We start from the raw sequence: 26,948 nt of genomic DNA, 5'->3' as shown, positions 1-26,948 counted from the left end.
TCAAAGGTGATTTTCAAGAAATCTGATCAGAACTTGATCCCATAGTGGGATGATGGGATCCCATAGTGGGATCTAAAAAAAAAATTCATCGTTTAAGGGCGTTAAAATTTGATATCAGAGCTATGGTTTAAGGGACTTGGATAATCTACTATAGGGATTATCTAGGCTTAAACCATTGTTGATAAAGGATAAGCGGTTTAGGACTTGCATGATAGTTGAGATTGAATGATTTTGCCATGCTCCATAGGAAAGAGTTTATTGACGAGACCTATAGTGTAGTATTAAGATTGTGGATGATTTGAATGAAGAGTTTAATGCTTATTAACCATGAGTCATAAATGATTAAGTGCGTAATGCGATGATGTAATGACGATCGGCCATTGCCATTACATCATTTTAGTACGCATGGACATCTATTATGGTCATGGTGAAATGAGTTGAGAATTCTTTCGACCACTTATGTTTTGATCCATTGTTGATTCATGTGTTTGAACTAATGAGCTGGATGTATTGTTTCAGAATGGCTATTGTATCTCCCAACAGAGGTAATGATGAAGACGATGAGTACGTCCACACCCCGTCAATGGAGTCTATTGAAGGCTCGCAAACCGAATCTGATGAAGTTACTACGGCAAATGATATTTCGGGGCAAATAGGACAAGCGTTGGTGAGATACACCCCAACCCTTCTAGAGAAGATTAAGAAATTGATTAATGATCAATTAGATGAAAAGTTAAAGACTCTCATGACCAATAATCCTATGTTAAGAGGGGAAGGGGGAAGTGGGGTAAGACAAGAGGAAGTAGAAGCCCCGAGAAGGAAAGATGAGCGTTTTGAGTTCAAGAATTTTTCTAATTGTCATCCACCAGAATTTCATGGAAAGGTTGATCCGATTGTTAGTCAAAGATGGATTGATGAGATAGAGGAAACGTTCATGTTGTGTGAATGTCCCGAGCACTTAAAGGTAATTTACGCGGCACATCAAATGAAAGGAAGTGGTTATGAATGGTGAAATTTCATAGTTAAGTCTCATGGGCGGGATGTATAGTGACCCGAACTTTTCCATGTTTATATATATTAATTAAGATTGATATTTACATGATTAAATGTTTCCAACATGTTAAGACTTGATATATTGAAATATGTTTCATATAGACAATTGACCACCCAAGTTGACCGGTGATTCACGAACGTTAAAACTTGTAAAAACTATATGATGACATATATATGGATATATATATATATAGTTAACATGATACTATGATAAGTAAACATATCATTAAGTATATTAACAATGAGTTATATACATATAAACAAAACTACTAACTTAAGGATTTCGAAACGAGACATATATGTAACGATTATCGTTGTAACGACATTTAAATGTATATATATCATATTAAGATATATTAATATATCATAATATCATGATAATATAATAATTTAACATCTCATTAGATATAATAAACAATGGGTTAACAACATTAATTGAGATCGTTAACTTAAAGGTTTCAAAACAACACTTACATGTAACGACTAACGATGACTTAACGACTCAGTTAAAATGTATATACATGTAGTGTATTTAGATGTATTAAAATACTTTTGGAAGACTTCAAGACATATATCAAAACACTCATACTTAACGAAAATGGTTACAGTTACTTTCCCATTCTTTTCTTTCATCAAGAATTCTAGTCGTATTCTTACTCGTATTATACACAGCTTCAAAACGTACTTACTATGGGTATATACCAATAGGAACTAGCATGGGATTCCACTCTTGATTATGTCATGTATGACTAATCAATTTTAACTTCTACCATGAGCTAGTCAACTAACTAGAACTCCTTTTAACCCCACTCACCACTCACCAATTACCACTCATCATTCACTCCATTTCACTTCCAATTCTCTTTCTAATTCTCTCTCAACACACACACACTATTATGAACATATTTTTCCAGTAGTTAATCATCATCTTCATCAAAAATCACTTCAAGAATCAAGCTATAATCATCATAGGAAGAACACTTCAAGAACACTTCAAAAATCCCTTCAAGTTTACTAATTTACTTCCAAGCTTTCTAATCCATTCCAAGTAATCATCTAAGATCAAGAAACCATTGTTATATACAGTAGGTTATCTTTCTTATTCAAGGTAATATTCATATTCAAACTTTGATTCAATTTCTATAACTATAAACTATCTTAATTCGAGTAAAAATCTTACTTGAACTTGTTTTTGTGTCATGATCCTACTTCAAGAACTTTCAAGCCATCCAAGATCCTTTGAAGCTAGATCATTTCTTTTCACTTCCAGTAGGTTTACCTACTAAACTTAAGGTAGTAATGATGTTCATAACATCATTTGATTCATACATATAAAGCTATCTTATTCGAAGGTTTAAACTTGTAATCACTAGAACATAGTTTAGTTAATTCTTAACTTGTTCGCAAACAAAAGTTAATCCTTCTAACTTGACTTTTAAAATTAACTAAACACATGTTCTATATCTATATGATATGCTAACTTAATGATTTAAAACCTGGAAACACGAAAAACACCGTAAAACCGGATTTACGCCGTCGTAGTAACACCGCGGGCTGTTTTGGGTTAGTTAATTAAAAACTATGATAAACTTTGATTTAAAAGTTGTTATTCTGAGAAAATGATTTTTATTATGAACATGAAACTATATCCAAAAATTATGGTTAAACTCAAAGTGGAAGTATGTTTTCTAAAATGGTCATCTAGACGTCGTTCTTTCGACTGAAATGACTACCTTTACAAAAATGACTTGTAACTTATTTTTCCGACTATAAAACTATACTTTTTCTGTTTAGATTCATAAAATAGAGTTCAATATGAAACCATAGCAATTTGATTCACTCAAAACGGATTTAAAATGAAGAAGTTATGGGTAAAACAAGATTGGATAATTTTTCTCATTTTAGCTACGTGAAAATTGGTAACAAATCTATTCCAACCATAACTTAATCAACTTGTATTGTATATTATGCAATCTTGAGATACCATAGACACGTATACAATGTTTCGACCTATCATGTCGACACATCTATATATATTTCGGAACAACCATAGACACTCTATATGTGAATGTTGGAGTTAGCTATACAGGGTTGAGGTTGATTCCAAAATATGTATAGTTTGAGTTGTGATCAATACTGAGATACGTATACACTGGGTCGTGGATTGATTCAAGATAATATTTATCGATTTATTTCTGTATATCTAACTGTGGACAACTAGTTGTAGGATACTAACGAGGACAGCTGACTTAATAAACTTAAAACATCAAAATATATTAAAAGTGTTGTAAATATATTTTGAACATACTTTGATATATATGTATATATTTTTATAGGTTCGTGAATCAACCAGTGGCTAAGTCTTACTTCCCGACGAAGTAAAAATCTGTGAAAGTGAGTTATAGTCCCACTTTTAAAATCTAATATTTTTGGGATGAGAATACATGCAGGTTTTATAAATGATTTACAAAATAGACACAAGTACGTGAAACTACATTCTATGGTTGAATTATCGAAATCGAATATGCCCCTTTTTATTAAGTCTGGTAATCTAAGAATTAGGGAACAGACACCCTAATTGACGCGAATCCTAAAGATAGATCTATTGGGCCTAACAAACCCCATCCAAAGTACCGGATGCTTTAGTACTTCGAAATTTATATCATATCCGAAGGGTGTCCCGGAATGATGGGGATATTCTTATATATGCATCTTGTTAATGTCGGTTACCAGGTGTTCACCATATGAATGATTTTTATCTCTATGTATGGGATGTGTATTGAAATATGAAATCTTGTGGTCCATTGTTACGATTTGATATATATAGGTTAAACCTATAACTCACCAACATTTTTGTTGACGTTTAAAGCATGTTTATTCTCAGGTGAATATTAAGAGCTTCCGCTGTTGCATACTAAAATAAGGACAAGATTTGGAGTCCATGTTTGTATGATATTGTGTAAAAAAACTGCATTCAAGAAACTGATTTCAATGTAACATATTTGTATTGTAAACCATTATGTAATAGTCGTGTGTAAACAGGATATTTTAGATTATCATTATTTGATAATCTACGTAAAGCTTTTTAAACCTTTATTTATGAAATAAAGGTTATGATTTGTTTTAAAAATGAATGCAGTCTTTGAAAAACGTCTCATATAGAGGTCAAAACCTCGCAACGAAATCAATTAATATGGAACGTTTTTAATCAATAAGAACGGGACATTTCAGTTGGTATCCGAGCGTTGGTCTTAGAGAACCAGAATTTTGCATTAGTGTGTCTTATCGAGTTTGTTAGGATGCATTAGTGAGTCTGGACTTCGACCGTGTTTACTTGAAAAATGATTGCTTAACAAATTTTGTTGGAAACTATATATTTTTAACATGTGAATATTATGTGATATATTAATCTCTTAACGCGTTTGATATTATGTGATAGATGTCTACCTCTAGAACAAGTCCCATTGACTCACCTAATAATAATGAAGAGTCAAATGTAAATTGGAATGATTCGTGGACTGATTCACAAGTTCCCGAAGAGGAACCGGAAGAAGAGTCGGAACCGGAAGAAGAATCGGAACCGGAAGAAGAATCGGAACCGGATGAAGAAATAGAACCGGTGGGGGAAATAATAAAACGGTTAAGTAAAAGAAAATCCTCAACCAACCGACCAAGGTTAATTATGGTCAATGGTGTTTCCGCCAAGGAAGCAAAATATTGGGAGGATTACCAATTCTCCGATGAATCGGATTCCGACGAGAATTCCGATGATGTTATAGAAATTACCCCAACTGAATTTAAAAAGGCAAAAGAAAATAATAAGGGAAAGGGCATAAAAATAGAGAAATCTAATTCCAACCCCGATGAACTTTATATGTATCGTCAACCCCCGAAGTCCTTAAGTTGTAACAATGACCCGGGAACCTCTAAACCACCAGGTTTTTCTAAACCAATGTGGATAACGACGGCTCGTATTAGGGGAACATCATATATCCCTAGAAACTTGGCAAAACGAACCAAAACCGAAGAAGAAGAAACAAGCGAGTCGGAATAAGATAGTTGTATTCGTGTGGTGTAATATAAGTAATATAGTGTGCTTATGCTTTATGATATGTGTAAAAATTGCTTGTATTAATAAGTATTTTTTTTTTTATGAATCTAACTCTTGTCTATTTTACAGTATAAAAACACAAAATGGATAGACAACCCAACATTTTAAGAGACCTACCCGGAGACATGATTGATGAAATCTTGTCTAGAGTCGGTCAGAATTCTTCGGCACAACTATTTAAGGCGAGATCAGTTTGTAAGACATTCGAAGAACGTTCCAAGAATGCCTTGGTTTATAAAAGGCTTTCGTTAGATGGGAGATATCACATTGGGAAATCCATAAGTTACGATGTGTTTACTTTGACGCATATATTGCGGGGAACCCAAATGCTATTTTACGCAATGGGTTAAGAAATTATTTTGACTCAATATATCCGAATATTGGACTTCGTGATTTAGAAAAAGCGGCTAACATGCAACATAAAGAAGCATGTTATGCTTACAGATTAGTAATGTTCGCTTCTCACCAAAGTGAGAACAAGAACATCGGGCTACAACTATTAAACAAAACATTCCCACAAGTGACGGAGTTGGTAATTGGGGTAAGAAATGAGGTTTTTAGATTGTTACAGGACTGTTGGACATTACGTAACCCTCGTCCCTTTGACGACGTTACAACACGCTGTCTTATCAACGGCCATAACGGTTATGTTCCACAAGACCAAGGATGGGAAGTAATCCTAGTAAAACCAGAATGCATGACTTGTTTCTGGACGTATGAATTACGTGTCTTTATTGCCTTTGCTGAACGACTTGTGTACTAGCTAGAATTATCTCACAACCATCTTGTATCAAATTTATTGTGTGCTATATTTCATGCTATATGTAAAATAAGCGGTATTGTAAGTTTGTAAAATATTGTGTAAAAGTTTGAACGCGAAATATTATTATAATCAGTTTTTCATATAGAATTGTAGTAGTTGAATTGTATATTAGCTACTAAGTATGAACTTAACGGGTAGGTACTACCCGAATTTAAACTTATAAAACGCTAATATGAAGAAAAAGCTTTTATAAATGAGTTCATATTATGCTATGAAATACTATTAACTACTCTTAATATTCTGTATGATTAACTTGTTCCATTTGACTATTTTGAAGGAAATGGCACCGACTACTCGACACACCGTGAATATGAATGAAGAGGAATTCCGTACTTTTCTAGCTTCAAACATAGCCGCAGTACAGGCTGCGCTACATACCAACAATAACCTTGGATCTAGCAGTACAGGAAATCATGTAGGATGCACCTACAAAGAATTCACTGCCTGTAAACCTTTGGAATTTGATGGAACCGAAGGACCGATCGGATTGAAACGGTGGACCGAGAAGGTCGAATCGGTGTTTGCCATAAGTAAGTGTACTGAAGAGGACAAAGTGAAGTACGCTACGCATACCTTCACAGGTTCTGCGTTAACATGGTGGAATACCTATCTAGAGCAAGTGGGACAAGACGATGCGTACGCACTACCGTGGTCAGTATTCAAGCACTTGATGAACGAGAAGTACCGTCCCAGAACCGAGGTCAATAAGCTCAAGACAGAACTTAGAGGGTTACGAACCCAAGGATTTGATATTACCACGTACGAAAGACGATTCATAGAATTGTGCCTATTGTGTCCGGGAGCATTCGAATATGAGGAAGAGAAGATCGACGCGTTTGTGAAAGGATTACCGGAAAGAATCCAAGAAGATATAAGTTCACACGAGCCCGCCTCCATACAACAGGCATGTAGAATGGCTCACAAACTAGTGAACCAAATTGAAGAAAGAATTAAAGAACAGACTGCTGAAGAGGCCAATGTGAAGCAAGTCAAAAGAAAGTGGGAGGAAAACGGTGATAAGAATCACCAATACAATAACAACAGCAATTACAACAATAATCGCAACAATTATCCCAACAATCGCAACATCAATCGCAACTACAACAAACGGCCCAACAACAACAACAACAACAACAACAACAACAACAACAACAAAAACAACAACAACAACAACAACAACAACAACAACAACAACAGCAACTACAACAATTATCCCAACAACAATAATAACCGCAACAACAACAACAATCAAAAGCAGCTATGCCAAAGGTGTGAAAAGTATCACTCGGGGTTCTGCACCAAATTTTGCAACAAGTGTAAAAGAAATGGTCATAGCGCAGCGAAGTGTGAGGTCTACGGACCAGGGGTTAATAGAACGAAAGGAACAAATGGTGTCGGAACGAGTAATGGCGGAGGAAGTAGTGTCGGAGCTAGTTATGCCAATGTAGTTTGTTATAAATGTGGAAAACCGGGCCACATTATTAGAAATTGCCCGAACCAGGAGAACACGAATGGACAAGGCCGCGGAAGAGTTTTCAATATTAATGCGACAGAGGCACAGGAAGACCCGGAGCTTGTTACGGGTACGTTTCTTATTGACAATAAATCTGCTTACGTTTTATTTGATTCGGGTGCGGATAGAAGCTATATGAGTAGAGATTTTTGTGCTAAATTAAGTTGTCCATTGACACCTTTGGATAGTAAATTTTTACTCGAATTAGCAAATGGTAAATTAATTTCAGCAGATAATATATGTCGGAATCGAGAAATTAAACTGGTTAGCGAAACATTTAAGATTGACTTGATACCAGTAGAGTTAGGGAGTTTTGATGTGATAATCGGTATGGACTGGTTGAAAGAAGTGAAAGCAGAGATTTTTTGTTACAAAAATGCAATTCGCATTATACGAGAAAAAGGAAAACCCTTAATGGTGTACGGAGAAAAGGGCAACACGAAGCTACATCTTATTAGTAATTTGAAGGCACAAAAACTAATAAGAAAAGGTTGCTATGCTGTTCTAGCACACGTCGAAAAAGTACAAACTGAAGAAAAGAGCATCAATGATGTTCCCATTGCAAAAGAATTTCCCGATGTATTTCCGAAAGAATTACCGGGATTACCCCCACATCGATCCGTTGAATTTCAAATAGATCTTGTACCAGGAGCTGCACCAATAGCTCGTGCTCCTTACAGACTCGCACCCAGCGAGATGAAAGAACTGCAAGGCCAATTACAAGAACTTTTAGAGCGTGGTTTCATTCGACCAAGCACATCACCGTGGGGAGCTCCTGTTTTGTTTGTCAAGAAGAAAGATGGTACATTCAGGTTGTGTATCGACTACCGAGAGTTGAACAAACTTACCATCAAGAACCGCTACCCACTACCGAGAATCGACGACTTATTTGATCAACTACAAGGCTCGTCTGTTTATTCAAAGATTGACTTACGTTCCGGGTATCATCAAATGCGGGTGAAAGAAGATGATATTCCAAAGACTGCTTTTAGAACACGTTACGGTCATTATGAGTTTATGGTCATGCCGTTTGGTTTAACTAATGCACCAGCTGTGTTCATGGACCTTATGAACCGAGTGTGTGGACCATACCTTGACAAGTTTGTCATTGTTTTCATTGATGACATGCTTATTTACTCAAAGAATGACCAAGAACACGGTGAACATTTGAGAAAGGTGTTAGAAGTATTGAGGAAGGAAGAATTGTACGCTAAGTTTTCAAAGTGTGCATTTTTGTTGGAAGAAGTTCAATTCCTCGGTCACATAGTGAACAAAGAAGGTATTAAGGTGGATCCGGCAAAGATAGAAACTGTTGAAAAGTGGGAAACCCCGAAAACTCCGAAACACATACGCCAGTTTTTAGGACTAGCTGGTTACTACAGAAGGTTCATCCAAGACTTTTCCAGAATAGCAAAACCCTTGACTGCATTAACGCATAAAGGGAAGAAATTTGAATGGAAGGATGAACAAGAGAAAGCGTTTCAGTTATTGAAGAAAAAGCTAACTATTGCCTGAAGGGAATGATGATTTTGTGATTTATTGTGACGCATCAAAGCAAGGTCTCGGTTGTGTATTAATGCAACGAACGAAGGTGATTGCTTATTCGTCTAGACAATTGAAGATTCACGAGCAAAATTATACGACGCATGATTTGGAATTAGGCGCGGTTGTTTTTGCATTAAAGACTTGGAGGCACTACTTATATGGGGTCAAAAGTATTATATATACCGACCATAAAAGTCTTCAACACATATTTAATCAGAAACAACTGAATATGAGGCAGCGTAGGTGGATTGAATTGTTGAATGATTACGACTTTGAGATTCGTTACCACCCAAGGAAGGCAAATGTGGTAGCCGATGCCTTGAGCAGGAAGGACAGAGAACCCATTCGAGTAAAATCTATGAATATAATGATTCATAATAACCTTACTACTCAAATAAAGGAGGCGCAACAAGGAGTTTTAAAAGAAGGAAATTTAAAGGATGAAATACCCAAAGGATCGGAGCAGCATCTTAATATTCGGGAAGACGGAACCCGGTATAGGGCTGAAAGGATTTGGGTACCAAAATTTGGAGATATGAGAGAAATGGTACTTAGAGAAGCTCATAAAACCAGATACTCAATACATCCTGGAACGGGGAAGATGTACAAGGATCTCAAGAAACATTTTTGGTGGCCGGATATGAAAGCCGATGTTGCTAAATACTTAGGAGAATGTTTGACGTGTTCTAAGGTCAAAGCTGAGCATCAGAAACCATCAGGTCTACTTCAACAACCCGAAATCCCAGAATGGAAATGGGAAAACATTACCATGGATTTCATCACTAAATTGCCAAGGACTGCAAGTGGTTTTGATACTATTTGGGTAATAGTTGATCGACTCACCAAATCAGCACACTTCCTGCCAATAAGAGAAGATGACAAGATGGAGAAGTTAGCACGACTGTATTTGAAGGAAGTCGTCTCCAGACATGGAATACCAATCTCTATTATCTCTGATAGGGATGGCAGATTTATTTCAAGATTCTGGCAGACATTACAGCAAGCATTAGGAACTCGTCTAGACATGAGTACTGCCTATCATCCACAAACTGATGGGCTGAGCGAAAGGATGATACAAACGCTTGAAGACATGCTACGAGCATGTGTTATTGATTTCGGAAACAGTTGGGATCGACATCTACCGTTAGCAGAATTTTCCTACAACAACAGCTACCATTCAAGCATTGAGATGGCGCCGTTTGAAGCACTTTATGGTAGAAAGTGTAGGTCTCCGATTTGTTGGAGTGAAGTGGGGGATAGACAGATTACGGGTCCGGAGATTATACAAGAAACTACCGAGAAGATCATCCAAATTCAACAACGGTTGAAAACCGCCCAAAGTCGACAAAAGAGCTACGCTGACATTAAAAGAAAAGATATAGAATTTGAAATTGGAGAGATGGTCATGCTTAAAGTTGCACCTTGGAAAGGCGTTGTTCGATTTGGTAAACGAGGGAAATTAAATCCAAGGTATATTGGACCATTCAAGATTATTGATCGTGTCGGACCAGTAGCTTACCGACTTGAGTTACCTCAACAACTCGCGGCTGTACATAACACTTTCCACGTCTCAAATTTGAAGAAATGTTTTGCTAAAGAAGATCTCACTATTCCGTTAGATGAAATCCAAATCAACGAAAAACTTCAATTCATCGAAGAACCCGTCGAAATAATGGATCGTGAGGTTAAAAGACTTAAGCAAAACAAGATACCAATTGTTAAGGTTCGATGGAATGCTCGTAGAGGACCCGAGTTCACCTGGGAGCGTGAAGATCAGATGAAGAAGAAATACCCGCATCTATTTCCAGAAGATTCGTCAACACCTTCAACAGCTTAAAATTTCGGGACGAAATTTATTTAACGGGTAGGTACTGTAGTGACCCGAACTTTTCCATGTTTATATATATTAATTAAGATTGATATTTACATGATTAAATGTTTCCAACATGTTAAGCAATCAAACTTGTTAAGACTTGATATATTGAAATATGTTTCATATAGACAATTGACCACCCAAGTTGACCGGTGATTCACGAACGTTAAAACTTGTAAAAACTATATGATGACATATATATGGATATATATATATATAGTTAACATGATACTATGATAAGTAAACATATCATTAAGTATATTAACAATGAGTTATATACATATAAACAAAACTACTAACTTAAGGATTTCGAAACGAGACATATATGTAACGATTATCGTTGTAACGACATTTAAATGTATATATATCATATTAAGATATATTAATATATCATAATATCATGATAATATAATAATTTAACATCTCATTAGATATAATAAACAATGGGTTAACAACATTAATTGAGATCGTTAACTTAAAGGTTTCAAAACAACACTTACATGTAACGACTAACGATGACTTAACGACTCAGTTAAAATGTATATACATGTAGTGTATTTAGATGTATTAAAATACTTTTGGAAGACTTCAAGACATATATCAAAACACTCATACTTAACGAAAATGGTTACAGTTACTTTCCCATTCTTTTCTTTCATCAAGAATTCTAGTCGTATTCTTACCCGTATTATACACAGCTTCAAAACGTACTTACTATGGGTATATACCAATAGGAACTAGCATGGGATTCCACTATTGATTATGTCATGTATGACTAATCAATTTTAACTTCTACCATGAGCTAGTCAACTAACTAGAACTCCTTTTAACCCCACTCACCACTCACCAATTACCACTCATCATTCACTCCATTTATCTTCCAATTCTCTTTCTAATTCTCTCTCAACACACACACACACTATTATGAACGTATTTTTCCAGTATTTAATCATCATCTTCATCAAAAATCACTTCAAGAATCAAGCTATAATCATCATAGGAAGAACACTTCAAGAACACTTCAAAAATCCCTTCAAGTTTACTAATTTACTTCCAAGCTTTCTAATCCATTCCAAGTAATCATCTAAGATCAAGAAACCTTTGTTATATACAGTAGGTTATCTTTCTTATTCAAGGTAATATTCATATTCAAACTTTGATTCAATTTCTATAACTATAAACTATCTTAATTCGAGTAAAAATCTTACTTGAACTTGTTTTTGTGTCATGATCCTACTTCAAGAACTTTCAAGCCATCCAAGATCCTTTGAAGCTAGATAATTTCTTTTCACTTCCAGTAGGTTTACCTACTAAACTTAATGTAGTAATGATGTTCATAACATCATTTGATTCATACATATAAAGCTATCTTATTCGAAGGTTTAAACTTGTAATCACTAGAACATAGTTTAGTTAATTCTTAACTTGTTCGCAAACAAAAGTTAATCCTTCTAACTTGACTTTTAAAATTAACTAAACACATGTTCTATATCTATATGATATGCTAACTTAATGATTTAAAACCTGGAAACACGAAAAACACCGTAAAACCGGATTTACGCCGTCGTAGTAACACCGCGGGCTGTTTTGGGTTAGTTAATTAAAAACTATGATAAACTTTGATTTAAAAGTTCTTATTCTGAGAAAATGATTTTAATTATGAACATGAAACTATATCCAAAAATTATGGTTAAACTCAAAGTGGAAGTATGTTTTCTAAAATGGTCATCTAGACGTCGTTCTTTCGACTGAAATGACTACCTTTACAAAAATGACTTGTAACTTATTTTTCCGACTATAAAACTATACTTTTTCTGTTTAGATTCATAAAATAGAGTTCAATATGAAACCATAGCAATTTGATTCACTCAAAACGGATTTAAAATGAAGAAGTTATGGGTAAAACAAGATTGGATAATTTTTCTCATTTTAGCTACGTGAAAATTGGTAACAAATCTATTCCAACCATAACTTAATCAACTTGTATTGTATATTATGCAATCTTGAGATACCATAGACACGTATACAATGTTTCGACCTATCATGTCGACACATCTATATATATTTCGGAACAACCATAGACACTCTATATGTGAATGTTGGAGTTAGCTATACAGGGTTGAGGTTGATTCCAAAATATGTATAGTTTGAGTTGTGATCAATACTGAGATACGTATACACTGGGTCGTGGATTGATTCAAGATAATATTTATCGATTTATTACTGTATATCTAACTGTGGACAACTAGTTGTAGGTTACTAACGAGGACAGCTGACTTAATAAACTTAAAACATCAAAATATATTAAAAGTGTTTTAAATATATTTTGAACATACTTTGATATATATGTATATATTTTTATAGGTTCGTGAATCAACCAGTGGCTAAGTCTTACTTCCCGACGAAGTAAAAATCTGTGAAAGTGAGTTATAGTCCCACTTTTAAAATCTAATATTTTTGGGATGAGAATACATGCAGGTTTTATAAATGATTTACAAAATAGACACAAGTACGTGAAACTACATTCTATGGTTGAATTATCGAAATCGAATATGCCCCTTTTTATTAAGTCTGGTAATCTAAGAATTAGGGAACAGACACCCTAATTGACGCGAATCCTAAAGATAGATCTATTGGGCCTAACAAACCCCATCCAAAGTACCGGATGCTTTAGTACTTCGAAATTTATATCATATCCGAAGGGTGTCCCGGAATGATGGGGATATTCTTATATATGCATCTTGTTAATGTCGGTTACCAGGTATTCAACATATGAATGATTTTTATCTCTATGTATGGGATGTGTATTGAAATATGAAATCTTATGGTCTATTGTTACGATTTGATATATATAGGTTAAACCTATAACTCACCAACATTTTTGTTGACGTTTAAAGCATGTTTATTCTCAAGTGAATATTAAGAGCTTCCGCTGTTGCATACTAAAATAAGGACAAGATTTGGAGTCCATGTTTGTATGATATTGTGTAAAAAAACTGCATTCAAGAAACTGATTTCAATGTAACATATTTGTATTGTAAACCATTATGTAATGGTCGTGTGTAAACAGGATATTTTAGATTATCATTATTTGATAATCTACGTAAAGCTTTTTAAACCTTTATTTATGAAATAAAGGTTATGATTTGTTTTAAAAATGAATGCAGTCTTTGAAAAACGTCTCATATAGAGGTCAAAACCTCGCAACGAAATCAATTAATATGGAACGTTTTTAATCAATAAGAACGGGACATTTCAGGATGTGGCAACAAGTTTTTCATGGGAAAAGTTTCGTGGGATGTTTATGGATCAATTTGCTCCACCCGTCAAAGTTAGTAGGTTGAAGTCCGAATTCATGAATATCGAGCATGGAAGTAAATCAGTGACCGAGTTTAATGTCGAGTTTAATGATAAGTCTAGTTTTTGCCCGGACTTTGTTTCAAGTTCTAAGTTGATGATGGATCACTATCATGAAAAGTTAAATCCCGAAATAAGTGAGTTTATTGACAAGGGTACGTATAAGACTTTAGCCGAGATGATGAATAGGGCCCTTGTGAGGGAACACAAACATAGGAAGAAAGCCGCGTTAAAACGAAAGTTAGATCAAGATTCGAAGTCAATGCAAAGTATGAGCCCGAAGAAAGGTAAGTTTAATTCTGAGTCCCCGCACAAATCAAAAGGGGGTTTCATGCCGGGGAAGAGTGGTGGTAAAGAAGTGAAGACGTGTAATAGGTGTGGTAAGAATCATTCGGGCGAGTGTAAAGCGGGTACTACCGATTGTTATTCATGTGGGAAGCTGGGTCATAGAGCCGCCGAGTGTCCTAAGAAGGGAAAACAATGTTATTATTGTTTTGAAAAGGGTCATTTTCAAGCTGAATGTCCAGAGTATAAGAAATATTTGGCAAGTGGTAGTGTGAAGAAGGAGGCTAAAATGAAGCCAAAGACAAGTGATAGCCGACCGAGAGCCCGAGCTCATCAGATTACCGCTCACGAAGCGAAGGAATCCCAAAATGCGGTGTCAGGTACCTTTATTGTAAACTCTTTACCTGCGCATATTTTGTTTGATTCTGGTGTTACGCGTTCGTTTGTTTCTTATTCTTTTTGTAAGCATTTTAACATAACCCCAAGTATGTTAGAGCATCCTTTAGAGGTTGAGATAGCGAACAATAAAACCGTTATGGTGTATAGTGTTATTAAGGGATGTGAAATTAGTTTGGATGACGAGAAGTTTGTTATAGATTTAATACCCATGCATATGGGAGAATTTCAAGTAATTGTAGGTATGGATTGGCTAGATGACAATGAAGGAATAATACTAAGTCGTAAGAAGATTGTGTTAGTTCAATCACCTAGTGGAAAGGTTATTTGGATTTATGGGGAACGGGCTAGGCGTGCTATTCCTATATGCACATATGCTAGAGCTAAACGATTTTTGTCTCATGGGTGTTGCGCGTTTTTGGCACATGTGGTAGATGATTCGAAGAAGGTTGTTGGAATAAGTGATGTACCGATAGTTAATGAGTTTCCAGATGTGTTTCCGAATGAATTACCCGGTGTCCCTCCCGAACGGGAACTAGAGTTTAGAATAGAGTTGATTCTCGGAGCCACGCCAATTGCCAAAGCACCTTATCGATTAGCTCCGTCGGAAATGAGGGAAATGGTGACTCAACTACAAGATTTGATAGATAAAGGTTTTATACGTCCTAGTAGTTCACCTTGGGGAGCCCCGGTTTTGTTTGTGAAAAAGAAGGATGGAACAATGAGAATGTGTATAGATTATCGTGAATTGAATAAGGTCACTATTAAGAATAAATACCCATTACCGAGGATAGATGATTTGTTTGACCAATTACAAGGTGCATGTTTCTTTTCAAAGATAGATCTAAGGTCGGGTTATCTTCAATTAAAGGTGAAAGAAGAAGATATCCCTAAAACGGCTTTTTGCACGAGGTATGGTCATTATGAATTTGTGGTTATGCCTTTTGGGTTAACTAATTCTTCGGCCGCGTTCATGTATTTGATGAATAGGGTTTGTCGGCCGATGCTTGATAGATTTGTGATTGTATTCATTGACGATATTTTAGTATATTCTAAAGGGGAAGAGGAGCATGCGGTGCATCTACGACAAGTGTTAGAAACTTTAAGGAAAGAAAAGTTGTTTGCAAAGTTCTCTAAGTGCGAATTTTGGCTTCGTGAAGTTCAATTTTTAGGACATGTCATTAATAAGAAGGGTATTTGTGTTGATCCGACAAAGATTGAAGCGATAATGAGATGGGAACCGCCTACGAATCCCATCGAAGTTAGGAGTTTTCTAGGTTTAGCGGGGTACTATCGACGGTTTATACAAGATTTTTCTAGAATAGCCACCCCACTCACAAAGTTGACCCGTAAGAATGTGCCATGGAGATGGGAAGAAAAGCAAGAACAAGTATTTCAACTCCTTAAGGAGAAACTTGTTCAAGCTCCTATACTAGTTTTACCGGAAGGAAATGAGAATATGACGGTTTATTGCGATGCTTCTAAGAAAGGTTTAGGGTGTGTGCTAATGCAAAATGGGAAAGTCGTAGCTTATGCTTCCTGACAATTGAAGGTACATGAAAAACGTTATCTCACCCATGATTTAGAATTAACGACCGTGGTTTTTGCTTTGAAAATATGGCGTCATTATCTTTATGGTGTTAAGTTCTCTATTTATACCGATCATAAGAACTTAAAGTATTTGTTCGATCAAAGAGATTTGAATGATAGGCAAAGGAGAGGGCTCGACTTGGTGAAAGATTATGATTGTGAAATTTTATATCACCCCGGGAAGGCTAATGTGGTGGCGGATGCTCTTAGTAGGAAGACGAGTCACCAACCGATTAAGGTAACGAGTTTAGTCATGGTAATATCACCACAAATATTCGATAGTATCCGAGTAGCACAAGATGAAGCGTTAACCCCCGAAAATGTGAGAAAGGAAAGAATAAAAGGACAAGTTAATGATTTTATGATAGATTCTCGTGGTCTAAGGCTTAGATATGGAAGAATTTGGGTACCTTTAAAAAGTGGTGTTAGAAGTGAGCTCCTTGATTTAGCTCACAAATCTAAGTATTCGATTCACCCCGGTGCTACGAATATGTATAGGGACTTAAGGAAAGACTACTGGTGGCGAGGAATGAAGAGAGATATAGTAAAGCACGTTCATAAATGTCTTACTTGCCTTCAAGTGAAAGCCGATCATCAAATGCCGTATGGTAAGTTACAACCATTAGAAGTACCGGTTTGGAAATGGAAACATATTACAATGGATTTAGTGACTAAGTTGCCTAAGACCCCTCGACAACACGACGCCATTTGGGTTATTGTTGATAGATTAACTAAGAGCGTGCTATTTTTGGCAATAAGAGAAGCTTCATCGTCGGAAGCAATGTCTAAATTATATATGAAGGAGGTTGTTGCAAGGCATGGAGTGCCGGTTTCCATTGTTTTGGACCTTGACACCCGATTCACCTCACGATATTGGAGAATGTTTCAAGAAGAGTTGGGCACTAAGTTGCATGTGAGTACCGCATTTCACCCACAAACGGATGGTTAAAGTGAGCGAACTATCCAAACTCTTGAGGATATGTTAAGGGCGTGTGTCATTGATTTTGGTGGTAGTTGGGATACTCACCTACCTTTAGTTGAATTTTCGTATAATAATAGTTATCATTCTACCATTGGAATGGCACCTTATGAAATGTTGTATGGGAGAAGGTGTAGGACTCCAATATGTTGGGGTGAAGTGGGTCAAAGGGAATTAGGAAGCACGGAAGTAGTCCAACAAACAACCGAAATGATAGATCAAATTCGTGAAAGAATGAAAGCGGCACAAGATCGACAAAAGTCTTATGTGGATAAAAGAAGAAAGCCGATAGAATTTCAATTGGGTGATAAGGTAATGCTTAAAATTTCCCCGTGGAAGGGTATTATTCGTTTTAGAAAAAGGGGAAAATTGGGTCCAAGATTTGTGGGACCATTTAAAATAGTGGCGAAAGTCGGGAAGGTAGCCTATCGTTTGGCCTTGCCCGATGAATTGAGTAATATACATGACACGTTTCACGTGTCACAATTGAGAAAGTGTTTGGCGGATGAATCAACATATGTCACTTTAAATGAGATTGAGGTTGATGAAAAGTTAAGGTATGCGGAAAAGCCAATAAAGATTTTGGATCAAAAGGTTAAGCAATTAAGAAATAAGTCGGTTATGTTATTGAAAGTGTTATGGAAATTTAGAAAGGGTTCCGAATGTACGTGGGAACCCGAAGAATAGCTTATGAAGTACTATCCATCGTTGCATCAAGAGTGGTTCACGAGGACGCGAACAATCCAATGGGGGGGAGAGTTGTAACATCCCAAATTAATTAAGGTATTATTTATGTAATTTAATTATTTTATATATGGATGGTATGATTTAGTATAAATAAATAGAAATAGTTATTGTTTGTTAGTTAAGTTGGAAGGGACTAGGGATGCAAAGTTAGAATTAAGGACCTCCCAAAATAGAGTTTTGGTGGGGAGGGTAGAAAGTGCAAATAAGACAAAGTTAATTTAATAAAAGATGTAAAATGCAGAATTTTTATTATTAATTGCAAAAAAAATACAGAGTGTGTGTGTGTGTGCTTGTGTGTGTCGATCCAAACAAGAGGAAGAGGGAGGATCTTCAATTGAAGAAATTGAGTACATGCAATTGGAAATTTGTGAAATCTAGTGTACTCTAATCATCCTAGCAAGCTTTAATTCTTCAATTTCTTCTCCTTTGTGCACAATTAGGGTTCTTGAATCCTTAGAGACAAGGTATGAACTTCTATGTCTAAGTATTACTAAAGTTGGATGTCATAGATGAATCTTAAGCTTAAAAGATGGTGTATGTTGAAAATATGCACACTTGTATGATTTAAAACGAATTTGTGATTTATAATGGAAGTAAGTTCATGAATAAACTTGCTAATTGAGTGCATGTAGTGAATAAGATGGAATTGATGCTAATTTAGCTTAGAATCAAGTCATGCACACTAGGTGTTTGATGAAATGGCTCAATGAAATGTTTATGTGAGTTAGTTAAAAATTGTAAAGGAGAAAGTTTATATGTGAATTGTTGTTATTGTTGTAAGTAATGAAATTTGGATAAATGATGATTTAGGGTTGCTAGTAGTAGAAATGGGTTTATGCACATTTGATGTTTGATGAAATATTTGAAAGAATTGCAAGTCATGATTGTAAGGGATGAACTAGAGATATTGTGTAATTAAGGAAATGATGTTGGCATGATAATGTTGTTATATTGGAAAAGATAAGTTAAACATGTTATGTGTGTAAGTGTATGAATGTGTTAAAAGCCTTTGAAAGTTGTGATTTGTTAAGATTATGTTATTGATGAAATTAGCTCATGTATAGGTGCTAATCAAGGCATAGGAGCTTTAAGTGATCAAGGAACCTCGTTTAATGAAGGTGAGTTTATAGGGGGTAAATTGGACGGGTCAAGGGTGACTTACTGTTTCCGGATTGCATCCGTGCAAGAGGACAACGACTAAATGCACTAAGTGGATAGCTTAGATAGAATTATTAGGCGAGCCTAATAATTGTATCTATGGTTGATGATTAGCTTAGGCAAGGTCACTAAGCTTGCTTAATGATCTTGTCTATGGTATGACTTAGCTTAGACACCTTGAGTGTCTATGTATGTATGTATGTATGCAATGTGATTAAGTTAGCTTAGGCATATGTGTATGCCTATGGTTATGTTAGCTTAGACATAATTACTAGGATTGACCTTAGTAAGTTATGTCTATGGTAAGGAAAAGAGTCGGATCCGAAAGTAAGAAAGCAACCATTTGGGTTGGAAAGACTAAGTGATGAAATGATTGTGCCCAATGTCATATGTTATATTATTCGCCTATAACTCACTAAGCGTAAAAGCTTACCCCCATGTTGTTTTATGTTTTATAGGAACGAAAGGACACCGTGAAGGTAAGGAGCCTATGTGAGGATAGCGGAGCTTTGGGTTTTAGTAAGTGGTAGTGCAAGTCCCTATTTTGAATCTAGCTCTAATGATACCGCTTATCAATGCCAAGTCTTTTGTATTTGAAAATTATGTTTCTTTTAAGTTTTGGGACCAAATGTTATATTTAAGATGTGTAAACACGTTGCATCATGATTAAAAGATTTTCGTAACGTTTGACGATGTAAGAAACTGCTTAAATTAAGTTTGTTTATGTGTTATGTTGTTAAAACAGGTTGGAACGGAGTTGTTATGCGTTGATAGTCAAACGGGTCACAAGTATTAATTTGGTTGATGTAACGACCCGTCCTTATCCTCCTGGACGAAGTCATCAAAATTTGGTCCCATTGCGATGATCGACTCCTAGTAATGTCCTTAAAATGAGCAAATGCTCAGCGGAAAACTTAATTCGTACCTGAGAATAAACATGCTTTAAAGTGTCAACCAAAAGGTTGGTGAGTTCATAGGTTTATCATAACAATCATTTCAATATATATTAATAGACCACAAGATTTCATAATCATAAACATAATACACTCGCAAGTGTATGTAAAGCATTCTAAGTGGTTGAGCACTTGGTAACCATACTTAACTATTAATCAACGTCGCATATTCCCTTTATTATGAAATCTCACTACACCGTACCAAGTGTAGCCTACAAAACGAAGTACTGTGCAACCGTTGAATACTGGTCGTCCAGTCTGGTTGGGGTTGTCAGGCCCGATAGATCTATCAACAGGATTCGCGTTTACAATACCCATGTAAATAGTAGTTACCAAGCTACAGGGAAGTATGCCAATGGTACAACTCAACGTAGAATATATTTTAAGTACTTGTGTCTATTTCGTAAACATTTATAAAAGCAGCGCATGTATTCTCAGCCCAAAAATATATATTTCAAAAGCAATTAAAAAGGGAGCAAATGAAACTCACCATACTGTATTTTGTAGTAAAAATACATATGACTATATTGAACAATGCAGGGTTGGCCTCGGATTCACGAACCTATATCATTTGTATATTTATTAATATACATAATTGTGATCGAACAAATATATATATAATTTTATTTGTTATATTCTTTCTATTAATAGTATATATATATATATATATATATATATATATATATATATATATATATATATATATATATATATATATATATATATATATATATATATGTTTCATATATTCATTTTGTATATGAACATATTAATTTTTGTTATGCTATATGTATTACATATATCCTTATATATACATATATATATTTATATCTTAATTGTTTGTTATTAAAAATAGTGATAATAATAATACTATCATAATTTTAAAATGACAAAAATAATAACAATGTTAATACTTAATATTACTAATAAAGGTAATAATGTTAATAATAACTCTATTAATGATAATAATAATGATTTTAATAATAATACTTGTGAAAGTATTAATTTTATTATTAATGATAGTTATGATAATGATTTTAGTAATTTACATAATAATACTCGTGATAATACAAAATACAAAAAATTAATACTTATGTTAATACTATCAGTTCAATTATTTATAAAAAGATGCTAATGCTAATATTTACCAAAATGATAATAATTCGTATTATAAACCTATCAATGATAATAATATTGTAGTTTTGAATTTGATAATAATATCATAATTAATACTTATATAATAATAATAATAATAATAATAATAATAATAATAATAATAATAATAATAATAATAATAATAATAATAATAATAATAATAATAATAATAATAATAATAATAATAGATATCATACTTATAATTTTAATGTTAACAACAATTGTGGTACTTATAATAATAAGTATAATACTAATTATAATACCAATTCTAACAATAATAATAATAATAATCATAATGATAACAATTTTAATAATAATAATAACAACAATAATAATTTCTAATAATAATAATAATAATAATAATAATAATAATAATAATAATAATAATAATAATAATAATAATAATAATAATAATAATAATAATCATAGTAATAAATATAAATATAATAAATAAAGGAAATTGTGTATACCCTTAAAAGCTCCTTTAAAAAGAAAATGTCCCTAACCGGACTCGAACCCGATAACATCACTAAACCAATGCACTGCCAATAACTTTTCTGATTTTTACTCCAGCATAATATTTATAACCCGTAATAATTTCTGTTATTTTTCCTTCTAGCTTAATCACTCGAAAACCAGTAATATTTCATCATCAAATCAGTTTACTCGTTTAAATTAGGACTTGAAATCGATCACAAGTATTTCCACTGGTAGGGATGTAGGTTATATGCTCGATTTTATGAACAGAAACATCAAATTTATTAATTGTTGAAGAGCAGCTTCGGTACAAGGATGAAGAGAAGATTTTCGAAAACAAAAATCAAACATTCTCAGGACATGAATCCTTCATGAAATGTATTCCATAGTATCCAACAAACACTCATTGATCAACATTTGATTCTGAAATTCACAGAATTTCTTTAATTGATTCGTTGACCGAATAACATAAAAGGTTTGACTCGGATAATTGAGGTCATATGATGAATCTCAATCGAATTAAAATACTATGTTAGCATAAACGAGATATAAGAAACCCGATTCTACCATTAATTCGAGCTGTAATATTCTAAATCAAATTATGGACCACCACAGATGAGTGTTGGGTATCGAGAATAGGAGAAAAAAAATAAAAACAAACTTCTCTTTTTTTATTTGATTAATTTATCAGATGTGGATAGATACATTTTATAGTAAATCGAATGAATGTTTAACAATATAAACGAATCGATTTTTAGGGTCGAGCTGCTTGAATAAATCACGGGCGTACAGTTTTAAAGAAGAAAAGGTAGGGTTGAAACAGATGTATAACAGATTACACTTACCCATTTATTTTTATATAGCATTTTTAATATTAATAATAAGTAATTATAAATATAAATATAAATATATTAATAATGGTACAATTAATAATATTACAAATAATCAAAATACTAATAATAATAATAATAATAATAATAATAATAATAATAATAATAATAATAATAATAATAATAATAATATTGATAATCAAAATTATAGTTATAATAATAATAATGAATTTAATTATTATATAAAAAAATTATAATATTATTAATGATAACAATTAATAATTTGTATTATTTTGTAATAATAATAATATCAACTAAAAAAATTATAATTTTACTACTATCTCTAATATCAATGACATTAATAACAGTAGTAATAATAATAAAGATAATATAACAATTTAAATGTAATAGATTCCTTTCTATATATTATATATCAAATTAATAATATTAATAATATTGGTATCTATATTAATAATAAAAGAAATAATAATATTAAAATTAACTAAATTTTATCTTGTAGTATTAATTATGTAATATCATATAATACATTATATCATAATTTTCTTTTATTATATCTTATATTATTTTATTTTATAAAATTAATTCTAATAACTAAACAATATAATATTTCAAATTATATTTCGAATTAATATATATATATATATATATATATATATATATATATATATATATATATATATTTATAAATATATATATGTATATATTTACAAATAGTTGTTCGTGAATCGTCGGAAATAGTCTGAGGTTAAATAAATTTATGTAAACAGTTCGAAAATTTTGTGACTCATCATTACAGACTTTGCTTATCGTGTCGAAATCATAATAAGAGTATGGTTTAAATTTTGTCAGAAATTTCTGTGTCGTCACAGTACCTACCCGTTAAAGAAATTTCGTCCCGAAATTTGATCGAGGTTGTCATAGCTAACAATAAAAATATTTTTATGACGAATATGAGTTGATGAATAGAGTTTTATCATTATTGAGTAATACAGATAAAACAATTCGATTATTCGAAATGTATGAGTGAAGTTATCACAAAAGATTGAGATAGAGATTTAACTTTTGATGTAGTCAGGGTTAAATTTAGCAAATAAGATTCGTCTTAACTTTTGACGTCTACTTAATTGAATTCCGAAATTCAAGGGATTTTAAAGAAATCTTTGAAAATCTATAAGATCTGATTCTTCGGGATTTAAGGAAATTAGGATCTCTTTAATTAAATGCGATGATCTATCCCGATTACTTTGTCTGGTATCTTCACTATAAATGAACTTCTTTCCTTCCATTACTTTTCACCACTCCCATTTTCTATACTTTAATTCATACTTCCATATCATCAGTCAATATGCTTCATCCAGTTTTAATTCTGGATATATTCCTGACTTTCATATCGATCATTCTCCTTTTTCATCTACCACTGGAGGAATCTGTTTACTTCTATTATGCTCTTGGGTTTATAGTGTTTTTAGTTCTCCCGAGTCTTTATATTGCTATACGCATTGATATACATAGTTTGTAATTTCTGTGTTTGTTATCGGATTTATATTTCTTGTTATGTTTCGGAGCTCCATGCTCTTGTTTTCTCTTCCCGACTTCAAATTAAGCGAATAATGATTTAGAATTTGTAGATATAAAGTTTTGAATGATCATAATGTTCTAAGCAGGAAGGATCGTAATAGCACGATTTGATTTGGTAAATTACCAGAATCACCGAGGATAGAACTATCAAGAATATATTTTCTTGATATGTTCGGAGGTTAAGTAGAATGGAAGAGTTATGTAACATGGTACATGATGACATTATGATCTGTTAATCATCATGTTTCATTAGAACTTCCAGCATGACTTACTGTAATATAATCACGTTGGCCAAGTGTCATTATATTATACTAACTCATGCCCAAATTCTTAACACTTCTCCAGAATTCATTCATAATTTATACTTAGATTTTACAGAAGTTTCCAATATGATGAAATACAGAAAGCACGAAGATGTATATAATTTCAGACATGAATATTTATGAAAATATCCTCAGGAATATCGAAGATATTTATGATGATATTTTGGAATTTCTAAGTTTGAAGATTGATGGAAAAGAGTTTCCGCAAGATTTTAACATGAGTAAGGAGCAAGATATTCTCTAAAGATTTCATCGGATACAGAATTATCTGGATTCTTTGAATATAGGGTTTGGTCCTTGTATTTGTCCTTGGTCTCCTTCATGGTTTGCTCAATCCGTTTTTCAGTACCAAATTTTCTATCGAGCGTTACCAACACTCCATTCTTTATTATTAAACTTCTGGCCATTCAGACCATCTATAATTTTGCTGTTTCCTCTGCATTTAATGCTACTATATTTGAATCATCGGTTATCAATTCGATAGGTTTCAAGAGAATAATGTTTTAGATGATTAAACGCTGATTGTGATCGTCAAGATACAAAGGATGTTTAAGATGAAATCAAGTGGCAAGCTTGAAGAAATGTTTAGTTTCATATGTTATAATCAATATTTTAATTCATTTTAATTGTCCAAAGTTAGTAGTCCACAATTAGTAGCCCATAGTTAGTAATTCAATAATTCATATGTAATTTAATATACAATATTCGAATTAATTAATACGTATAGTGACCCATTATATACATGTCTCAGACTCGATCACAACTCAAAGTATATATATTATTTTAGAATCAACCTCAACCCTGTATAGCTAACTCGAGCATTACCGCATATAGAGTGTCTATGGTTATTCCAAATAATATATATAGATGACGTCGATATGATATGTCAAAACATTGTATATGTGTCCCGATGATATTTAAAGTGCGTAAAATAAATAACAGAAATTAAATGACGATAAATAAAATTGCGAGAATGTAAATTGCGATAATTAAATTGCGATAAATAAAATGTAATCAGTTAGCTAGGAACAATTAGCTAGGAACAGTTAGTGTGGATTCTTAACAAAATTTCTCATAGTTAATTTGTTTGTTTCTAACAAATTTTATTTTGTCAAATGTTTTCTTCATTATGCCACTTGTTGGATCCTGATAAGTCAAAATCCAAATATGAAATTGAATGAAAATGGTTGTATTGTGGTGAACGGATTCGTATATCTTGTGGATGTAAGTAGGATAGTAAATGACTGTTGAATTAGATTTGAAAGAAGGTACAGTGTATTTATTAATGTGAAGTATGAATATTCCTCGGGTATTACCTACCCGTTAAAATATTTTCACAATTAACACTTTGTACGAAAGAATTTTTAATTATAATCTTTATGAAAACATATATATACATATATACTTTCTTCAGATGTAATCATAAATTTAATGAGTTAATATGATATTAAACTCATTTGATTTATCGTTAGAACTAGAATACATAATCTCTAAAACATTAGAGATTACTTAATCGGCATGAAGAACGAAGATAATCGATGTAGAATGATACGTAGAATGAAAATAAAGTAGATAGAACGATACGTAGAACGATGATTACGCTTGAGGTACAGAATAAGATGTTGAGGCATGGATTGTTCATGGTACTGGTGCTGTTACTGATGGTACTGTTGGTGCCAGTGATGTTGCTGAAGTTGGTAGGTTTTGCACCATATTTTCCAGAGATACAACTCGAGCGCGAAACTTGTTGACTTCTTCTATTACTCCGGGATGATTGTCGGTTGGAACGAGCGAATGAATAAGGTTTAGAATTGTGGATTGAATATAATCGTGGCGAGATATTCGGGCAACGAGAGTGAAAATGGTGTTTCGAACAAGTTCGCCGGTAAGTGATTCAGGTTCTTCGCCAAAAGGTGAATTTGGTTGGTGGAAGGGATCGCCTTCTTCTCGTCTCCATAGGTTAAGTCGACTACGAACCCATCAGATAAATTGAGGATGGCTGATTGATTGATTCACTCTGGTGACGCTGCTTCTGGAGCTGGAGTGGGACTCCATATCGGAATCCGAGGGACTTGAACTAGTTGTGAGTTCCATTGCGTACGATTGAATAAAGGATTTTTCGATATGAAATCATTTTCAGATATCGGATGATATTCTAATTATATAGAATACCTATACATA

Source organism: Rutidosis leptorrhynchoides, chromosome 3, assembly GCF_046630445.1.
Source record: "Rutidosis leptorrhynchoides isolate AG116_Rl617_1_P2 chromosome 3, CSIRO_AGI_Rlap_v1, whole genome shotgun sequence".
NCBI classification, from domain to species: domain Eukaryota; kingdom Viridiplantae; phylum Streptophyta; class Magnoliopsida; order Asterales; family Asteraceae; genus Rutidosis; species Rutidosis leptorrhynchoides.
The sequence above is the reverse complement of the archived record's forward strand: the minus strand, read 5'-3'. Positions refer to the sequence as shown.